This window comes from Arvicanthis niloticus, unplaced genomic scaffold (genome assembly GCF_011762505.2).
Source record: "Arvicanthis niloticus isolate mArvNil1 unplaced genomic scaffold, mArvNil1.pat.X pat_scaffold_142_arrow_ctg1, whole genome shotgun sequence".
Taxonomy (NCBI): Eukaryota; Metazoa; Chordata; class Mammalia; order Rodentia; family Muridae; genus Arvicanthis; species Arvicanthis niloticus.
The window spans coordinates 80,085-89,739 of NW_023045396.1; positions in this window are offsets into that span (position 1 = coordinate 80,085).

The following is a 9,655-nucleotide window of genomic DNA, read 5'->3' on the forward strand; positions in this document are numbered from 1 at the left end:
GGAATATAGTACATGGCTGAGCTTTCAATCGTACCTGACAATTAGACTTTATAGGGCATTAAGTCACTGAAAAGGGCATATGCATGCACCTTGGTAGACATATGCACCGGGTATCAATCCACAAAACGTGGACTACACCCAAATCAATCTTTCACCATACCCACATTATGGAATTCGATTTCCCATTTTGAGACTGCAAATATTGAGACTGATGAAAGAACACACTGCACAGGGAACGATGCTAAAAATTTTTGTAAGATTATGAACATACAATGGGAATAGCACATGGTTTATCAGCCAACAGCAGTAAGAGCCATTGAAAGATTTAATGGCCTGCTCAAAACTAAGCTAGCAAGTAGAGATAAGCGTAGCTCCCTGGCACAAGAACTAATGAAATAGATACATGAAGTGAACATTAGACCTAAACTGAATAGTGCATCCTAGATATAAGAGGCAGTAAAACATAATATAGATATAGATCACCCAATGAAACTCAATAAAATACTAATTAGGAGCTATAAATACATTCACAGGAATAAGAAGTGTCAGAGGCTTGAAGCAGCAGAAGTGATTACACAAGGACAGGGCAACACCGTCTGGATAGCACAAGGTCAAGCTGACCTAAAAGTGTCCAGACTAGAAGATATCGTGTGACATACTGGGTATCTTGGGAGAGCTTTATAGAAATTCTACTGTAGTGCCGGTGGAATTATCCCACATACTGCGGAGACCAAATAACATGTCAAAAGCAGAATACAACCAATACAAAATTGTGAGGAATAAAATTTTCCAATTGCACTAGTTGCTGGACTGGGTTCCTACACCACCATACAAGTGAAGTTGTCCTGGCAGCCCACTTAGTACTGACTTCACTAGTATCAAACTGGATAGCAGGGAAACTAATTTTAACCTAAACCTGGAAACATCTCAGTATGCCCACTCTGCATACACTCCTAGATGCAATAACAGGTAGAGTCATAATTACTATGGCCTCCCCATGGATGATTACAGCCTTTTGGCTCTTACTGTTTTGAGATTGTGTCAGGGAACACCAAGCACCAGCAGTACACCAAGTGCAGGAACCAGCACAACACCTAGCATCACAGGTTCAGGCCCACAGGCCAGCATGAGATCCACAGAAACCAGTAATGATAGTGTGCCCTGAAAAACACACATCCCCATCATGCCAAATTTGGCCTTCCAGAAATTTTAATACCACCAACTATTGCAAAACCAGGTATAAAACACCAGGTTATTGGACAGAGGAGAGAGCCAGAAATGATTCATTGGCAGCACCCATACTTTCTGGCAGAAAAAATATTTATTACTCAATTATGGATAGTTCAAAGCATGTGACCATTTAGAACATCAACCACACCAGCACATCCTATTAAGACTTACACGTTAGTTACCACAGACGGAAATAATATTGTCATGAGCAAAATCCATCAAAATGTCATTTTAATGAATTATATAACGTGTTCATTGTAGAGCTATATCGAATAATCATTGGAGAAAACCATCACAGCTAAGATATACCATATATCAAACATCAAAATGATACAAAATGAGGAAGCTTTGAACAATAGAGAATTAACACGATGTTCAACCACCACAACAATAAATTCATGCAAACCAATGAATTGGACTCATTGCCCTAACATAAGTGCTCAACACTGTCCCCTACAATCAGGGCTGCCACCTTTGCCCAAGCCATATGGGAACAGTTGTCCCAATTCCTTGCAAGCAAATCTAGATGAAACTTTAAGAAAGGAATGAAATACAACAAATTTTCTATGTGCAGCAGAATTCCCAGATTTACCATGGTACAGCAATCTAGCACCATACAGTGCACTGTCCTGGAACTATGATAGTAGAAATGAAATTTTTTCCAGTCCTAAAACAATGGTGGAAGTAAATGGCACTGTCCATACAACATTAAAGACAGCCCTTGGTGCTTACCGACTCCATTCCACAACCATAGAGACCAGTAGCAACACCATGGAGAAAATGTTTACAGAAGTATTTGCAGTTAGTAAATCCTAATCTTCCTAAACAATTCTAAATTATTTTAACTCTCCTTAATGTGTCAGTCTATATTTTCTTAACAATCCAAGTATCTTATTCTAATACTGTTATATTTTTCATTTTAATGGAAAACAGTTCCTTCTCCATACACTACATCTCAACCACATTTTTTTTCCTCCACGTCTCCTAGCTTCCCTCACTTCCTGTTCCCCAGAACCACTTCCCCTCTGTTTTCTTTTCAGAAAAGAGCAGGTCTATCCACAAGAGACAACAGCTAAACAGGAGATGCCAAGTCTTCCTGAAGAATGAGAGTTTCATATATAAATTTTGATCCATTGTAGAAACCTGCAGATGAGTATTTTCCATTTCAGTTTCCGGGCTTTTTTTTTTTCAGCATATGTGCCATGTCTGACGGTTACAAATAGGGTAGATTTCAAGAGCATTCAAGATATTTTTTTATGTAATGATTCATATGTTTTATTATTTCTCTATAAGTTTTCATCTGAATTGAATTCAAAATAGAAAATTCAGCGCTTCTCATTATTATGTTTGATATTTTTACCATCAACTTGAATAGGTCACTTTTAGGAAGTTTCAGGAAAATTTCGCTTTTAACTTTTACCCATTTGCTCCAAACAAACAGCTGAAAATATGACAGACACACGGGAAGTCAATATGCACGTTTCATTTACAAGGCCATTTGACAGAAGTGTGCTTGAAACATGACAGATACACTAGACAAATAAAATTACCTACTGAGGAGTTCATAGCAGTTAAAACAGAAGAAGCAGTAAATCAGTCCAGGGCAACTTTTGTCCAAAAGTTAAAAGTTAAAAGAAAATGTCAGCAAAAGAATTGCTTTACATATGTGTGTGTGTATATACATATATACATATATATGTATATATATATATGTATATATATATATGCACATACACTTCCTTTTTTAGAGTCTCCTATGTGAGTATTGTACTAGGTTCATTTCAACCCCTTGCTTCCAACTCCTCATATTCCTACTCCCTTTCATCTTCTTGACTTTTTTACTATTTTGTGCATACACACACACACACACACACACACACACACACACACACACACGAGTCCATTTAATGTTACTCACATACACACGTGTTTAAGGCTGACCAGTTGGGAATGTGTTAAGGGTAATATTTAAGACAGCATGGCACAATCTGGCTTGTTGTTATGGGCTGCCATGTTCCTGACTAGGCAAGGCCTGAGGCCAAGAGTGGCAGCGCGTTCTCCCTGCTGCTTGGCTCTGACTGGACAGAAGCACTGGCTCTGGCACCCACAAGATGCCAGCGTGGGAGATGGCTCTACCAATCTACACGCTGTCTCCACAAAGCTTGGCTGAACCCAGACCATCCCACCACCCACGTGGTACCCAGTAGAAATGAAACTCTAAAGCTTAATTATTATCCAAAGGCTTTATATATTTAGAAATGCTCAATTAACAATTTGCCCACACAATTAGAGTCATTTCCCAATATCTAAGCTCATGATATAAATCATTACTGAGGACCATCCTGGACCTGTGCTGGTTCTCCATGGCTCCTCCATCTCTCTCCTCTCCTAGCTCCTCCTCCTCCTCCTCCTTTCCTCCCCACTCCTCACTCCGCCTACCTCTCATACAGCCTAATCAATGAGCTTTATTACAAATATAGTGGGAAAATATCCCACTACAGGAACGGATAATGTACTAGTGAGTTCTTCACTGGTGGGCATGTGGTTACCCTACCTTGGCAACCATGAATCACCTACAGCCCTTCATATAGGGGTTGTGCCTTGTGAGATTTCTGTCATCCATATTGCCTCCTATACTTATATTTTCCTTATTCATGTCTTTTCTAAACAAACATATTGTTGAGCTTTCATGATTGCTATATTTCTGTCATGTCTTGATGATGATGATGTTATCTAGGGACAAGTACTACTGTCTTCTGAGAGACTCCAGCATCTAAAAATTTTTTTCTGAGCCAAGTGTAAGGAGCTGAATAAGTTAGTGCTGGACAATCAGTAGTTAGGGATTCTTGTATTTAGACCGGTTATAGATCTCTGTAATATGTCTATCTACTGAAAAAAGAGGCTTCTCTGTTAATGGATGAGGACTACACTTATCTGTGAGCACAGTAAGTGTGTGTGTCGGGATAAGTACTTAGTTAGAAACTACATAGGTTTAGGATGCTTATAGTAGGATGTTGTCCTACAAGATCTAGGAGCTCTCTAGCCATGGATGTTGGCTGGATTTAATCTACTAGGCATACAATTCCTCCTACTGAATGGGCCTTAAGAAAATAAGATAGCTGTTGGTTACTACCAAGGAATAAAGCAACTCCTGGGCCATTAGGGATATCTTATCAGGTCCATCATCATTATGGTTTGTAGATTTGTCTTTTCTAATGGTGGTATTGTTGATTGCTTTTCTTCCTTGGCAGCTTGAATAACACATTATGATACTATGTAAGGTAATCATCAGGGCAGAGATTTCTGTCAGCTTCAACTCAATTACTGTAATTCTGAGTCTGAGATGCATGGTAACTTAAGCAGTAGGAACTTACCTTGAACTAAGCAATCAAGAACAGTGGCTTAGCCTGTACTGATTTGAGAAGGGAAATATACAGTATCTCCCTGGGCATTTTGGTAAATAGTCTATGGCTTTTGAGGAGGAGTATTATCATGTTTTATTTTTCCTCATAGGGCTTGATGCTGGGTTTTGAAGAATACATACAAGAACAAGACATGGCAGACCATGTTTTCTTGGTGGTTATGACTGGTCTCTCACAGAAAAGAATATCAAGAATGTGTGTGACTCTATTTAAACTATGTATGAGTATACCTACACATATATAAAATACATAATTTAAATGTGCTTACAAAACAATATGTGAGCCCATAGCTTTTTTATTCAGCTTTAGTGATAGGTACCTCTTTCCTTCTATCATCCTTGAACATGAAATTCAATTTTATTTGTGCTAGCCTACCCAGACTATTATCTGTGTGGAAAAAAGACATCCTAATTATATGCAAAGGAAATTAATGACTGTAACAAGTTGTGTTTTGATCTGTAATAGTGAAATGATGGCTATAGTATTATACAGTGTGCCACTCATTAATGTGCATATCGTGTACGAGTTTTGTAGAAGACAAAAATAATAATTTGTTCTTATTTTTCCTTACATTAATGGCATTCTTATTTTTTGTGTCAGGCCAGTCATGACCTCCAGGAAAACATTGTCTGCCATGTCTTGTTCTTGTGTGTATTCTTCAAAACCCGCCATCAGGACCTAACAGGAAAAATAAAACTAACAGTAAATAAAACAAAAACATCAAGGATGATCCAAAAACAACAACGCCCAAAACATTATTTTAGTGCAGGAGAAAAGCTATCCACCTGAAAAGAAATGTTTTGAAGATGAAGGGGCAAAGACATGTTTCACAAAAATGTCCTAAGAAACCCCGGGGGAAGGAAACATTTGTTTTTCTAGCTAAGAAACGGTAATAAAGAAAGACTTCCCAGAATAGAACCAGTATTAAAAGACAAGAAACGTTTTCAGAATAGGTAATAAGTACAACCCCATAGGAAGAACAATAATATCAACCAACCAGACCACCCAGAGCTCCCAGGGACTAAACCACCAGCCAAGTAGTACACATGGAGGGACCCACGGCCCAGCTGCATATGTAGCATAGAGTGGCCCTGAGAGTTCTACATCTTGATTTAAGGGCAGCCAGAAGGAGATTAACTTCTACAGGCAGCCAGAAGTAGAGTCTCTTTTGCACTGGGTGGAACTTGAGCATAGACCTGAAACCCCACTCTCAAACACTGATGCACTTCCTCCAAAAAGGCCCCACCTCCTAATAGTAGCACTTTTTTAGGGCCAAGTGTGTTCAAAACACCACCAGGATACCAATATCTCATACAATGCTGGCATGTTATACCATGCAAAGGAGTTACTAGGAGAATGCATACAAAGCTAAAAAGAATGACAATAAGACCTGTACATTACCAGATTTGAATGATGTGTTGAAAGGAAAAATTCACAAAGAGAACTATATTATGAGACTGGTTATACTTGTTAGAGCGAGGTTGTAAATAGAGGAGCGAAAAGAATGAGAAAGCTGATAAATACTGGGAGAAAATAAAGGAAATATGTTCTGTGTGTACATCAGTGTGGGAGAAAATAGAATATGAGGAAAAGAGAGGGAGGCAGACAGTCTAATGTCCTAGTAATTGTGCTGAATCCAATTTAAAAAGCCACAGGACTCTGCCTTGATTACTGTGGGGCCTGGGTAGTTCATATTAATAACTACAGAATTTATTAAACTCTATCTACAGCTAGGATTGAGAATGTGAGCAGATATAAAATGAGCTTCTTATTTTATATTTTTTAGGAAAAATAAAAGACCTTCAGAACTACTTCTTACAACAGAAAAAAAACACAAGCATGTGATCTGTTTGGGATGTACAAAAGTTTATAAAACACTCGTGTAGATGAAAGGTATCTCCTCCTCACATTCCTATGGTCCAAGAAGTAAGACTCAGACTCAAAATATATTTTAAAATACATAGGTCATATAGCCAGCTTGTCTCTGACTTGTCCTTAACCCATTTATTCTAATCTACATTCCATAGATAACCTGTGGTCAAATACCATGCTTCTGTACTTGTCACATGTTCCTGGCAAAATCTCTCTGCACCTGGCATTATCCCAGAATCCTCGCTGCCTACAGATCTTTACTTCCTATTTCCTGTCTAAGCTACTGGCCAAAGATATATTATTGGCAGGTGACACATCCATACAGTACAAGAGATTTTCTATACAATTCCCTTTTATAGTTCAATAAAAGGCCGCTTTTCTTTCAAATATAAACTGAATATAATATTAACTATGACACAATTATGAAAACTATAAGGTATGATAAACACTCGTAATGTCCAGTCCGCAGTATTTGGCAATTAAGGAAAATTTTCTATTATCTATCCTATCTTGGTATATTCAAAGTTTCTAACTAACTCAAATTTGATCCTAACTTGCACTACCAACCTAAAGTTTACCTTCTTAGACCTAAAACATCGTAAGTCCTAAAAACACAATCTTTTTTTTAAAAATTTTTTTATTGGATATTATATTTACATTTCAGATTTTATCCCCTAATCCCCCTTCCCCCCACCACCCAGGAACCTCCTATACCATCCCCCCTCCTCATGCTTCTATGAGGATGTGCCCCCACCTACCCCCCCCCCCACTCCCAGCTCCTTACCCTCTAATTCCCCCTCACACACGGTTTTCATCCTTCAGGGGACCAAGAATCTCCTCTCCCACCTATGCCAGACAAGGCCATCCTCCCTTTCATGTTCAGATGGAGTCATGGGTCCCTCCCTATGTGCTCCCAGGCTGGTGGTTTAGACCCTGGGAGCTCTGGTTGGTTGGTATTGTTGCTCTCCTCATGGGGTCACAAACCCTTTAAGCTCCTTCAGTCTTCTCTCTAACTTCTCCATTGGGAAACCCTTGATCAGATCAGTGGTTAGCTCTGAGCATCGGCCTCTGAACATGTCAGACTTTGGCAGACCTCTAAGGAGACAGCTATATCAGGCTTTTGTCAGCATGCACTTCCTGCCATCCACATCAGTGTCTTCCTTTGGTGACTACCTGGGATGGAGACCCAGGTGGAATGATCTCCAGATGGGTCCTCCTTCAGTTTCTGTCCCACACTTTGTTTCCATATTTGCTACCTTGAGTATTTTTGTTACTCCTAAGTAGGACTGAGGCATCCACACTTGGTCTTTCTTCTTCACGAACTTCATGTGGTCTGTGTGTTGAGTCTTGGCTATTCCAAGCTTTTGAGCTAACATCTGCTTATCAGTGAGTAAATACCATGTGTGTTCTTTTGTGATTGAGTGAACTCACTCAGGATGATAATTTCTAGTTCCATCCATTTACCTAAGAATTTCTCAAATTCATTATTTTTAATAGCTGAGTAATATTTTATTGTGTAAATGTACCACATTTTTTGTATCCATTCCTCTGTTGAAGGACATCTGGGTTCTTTCCAGCTTCTGGCTATTATAAATAAGACAGCTGTAAACATAGTGGAGCACGTGTCCTTATTATATGTTGGAGCATCTTCTGGGTAATGGACCCTCAGGTAATGCTATGTCCAGTTTTCTGAGGAACCGCCAGACTGATTTCCATAGTGCTTGTACCAGCTTGCAATCCCACCAACAATGAAGGAATGTTCCTCTTTCTCCACATCCTCGCCAGCATCTACTATCACCTGAGTTTTTGATCTTAGCCATTCTGACTGGTGTGAGGTGGTATCTCAAGGTTGTTTTGATTTGCATTTTCCTGATGACTAAGGATGTTGAGCATTTCTTAAGAAGCTTCTCGGCCATTCGAGTTTCTTCAGTTGAGAATTCTTTGTTTAGCTCTGTGCCCCATTTTTAATAGCATTATTTGGTTGTCTGGAGTATAATTTCTTGAGTTCTTTGTATATATTGGATATTAGCCCTCTATCGGATGTAAGATTAGTAAAGATTTTTTCCCAAACTGTTGGTTGCCATTTTGTTTTATTGACAGTGTCCTTTGCCTTACAGAAGCTTTGCAATTTTATGAGGTTCCACTTGTCAGTTCTTGATCTTAGAGCCTAAGCCATTGGTGTTCTGTTCAGGAAATTTCCCCTGTGCCTAGGTATTCGAGGGTCTTCCCCACCTTCTTTTCTATTAGTTTTAGTGTATCTGGTTTTATGTGAAGGTTCTTTATCCACTTGGACTTGAGCTTTGTACAAGGGGATAAGAATGGATTAATTTGCATTCTTCTACATGCTGACCTCCAGTTGATCCAGCACCGTTTGTTGAAAATGCTGTCCTTTTTCCACTGGATGGTTTTAGCTCCTTTGTCAAAGATCAAGTGACCATAGGTGTGTGGGTTCATTTCTGGATCTTCAATTCTATTCCATTGATCTTCCTGCCTGTCTCTGTACCAATACCATGCAGTTTTTATCACTACTGCTCTGTAGTACAATTTGAGGTCAGGGATGGTGATTCTCCCAGAAGTTCTTTTATTGTTGAGAATGGTTCTTGATATCCTGGGCTTTTTGTTATTCCAAATGAATTTGCAAATTGCTCTTTCTATCTCTATGAAGAATCAATTTGGAATTTTGATGGAGATTGCATTGAACCTGTAGATTGCTTTTGGCAAGTTGGCCATTTTTACTAAATTAATCCTGCCAATCCAGGAGCATGGGAGATTTTTTCATCTTCTGAGTTCTTCTTCAATTTTTTTCTACAGAGACTTGAAGTTCTTGTCATGCAGATCTTTCACTTGCTTGGTTAGATTCACTCCAAGATACTTTATATTATTTGTAACTATTGTGAAGGGTGTAATTTCCCTAAATTCTTTTTCAGCCTGTTTATCCTTTGAGTAGAGGAAGACTACTGATTTGTTTGAGTTGATTTTATATCCAGCCACTTTGCTGAAGTTGTTTATCAGGTTTAGGAGTTCTCTGGTGGAAGTTTTAGAGTCACTTAGGTATACTATCATATCATCTACAAATAGTGAAATTTTGACTTCTTTTCCTATTTGTATCCCTTTGACTTCCTTTTGTTGTC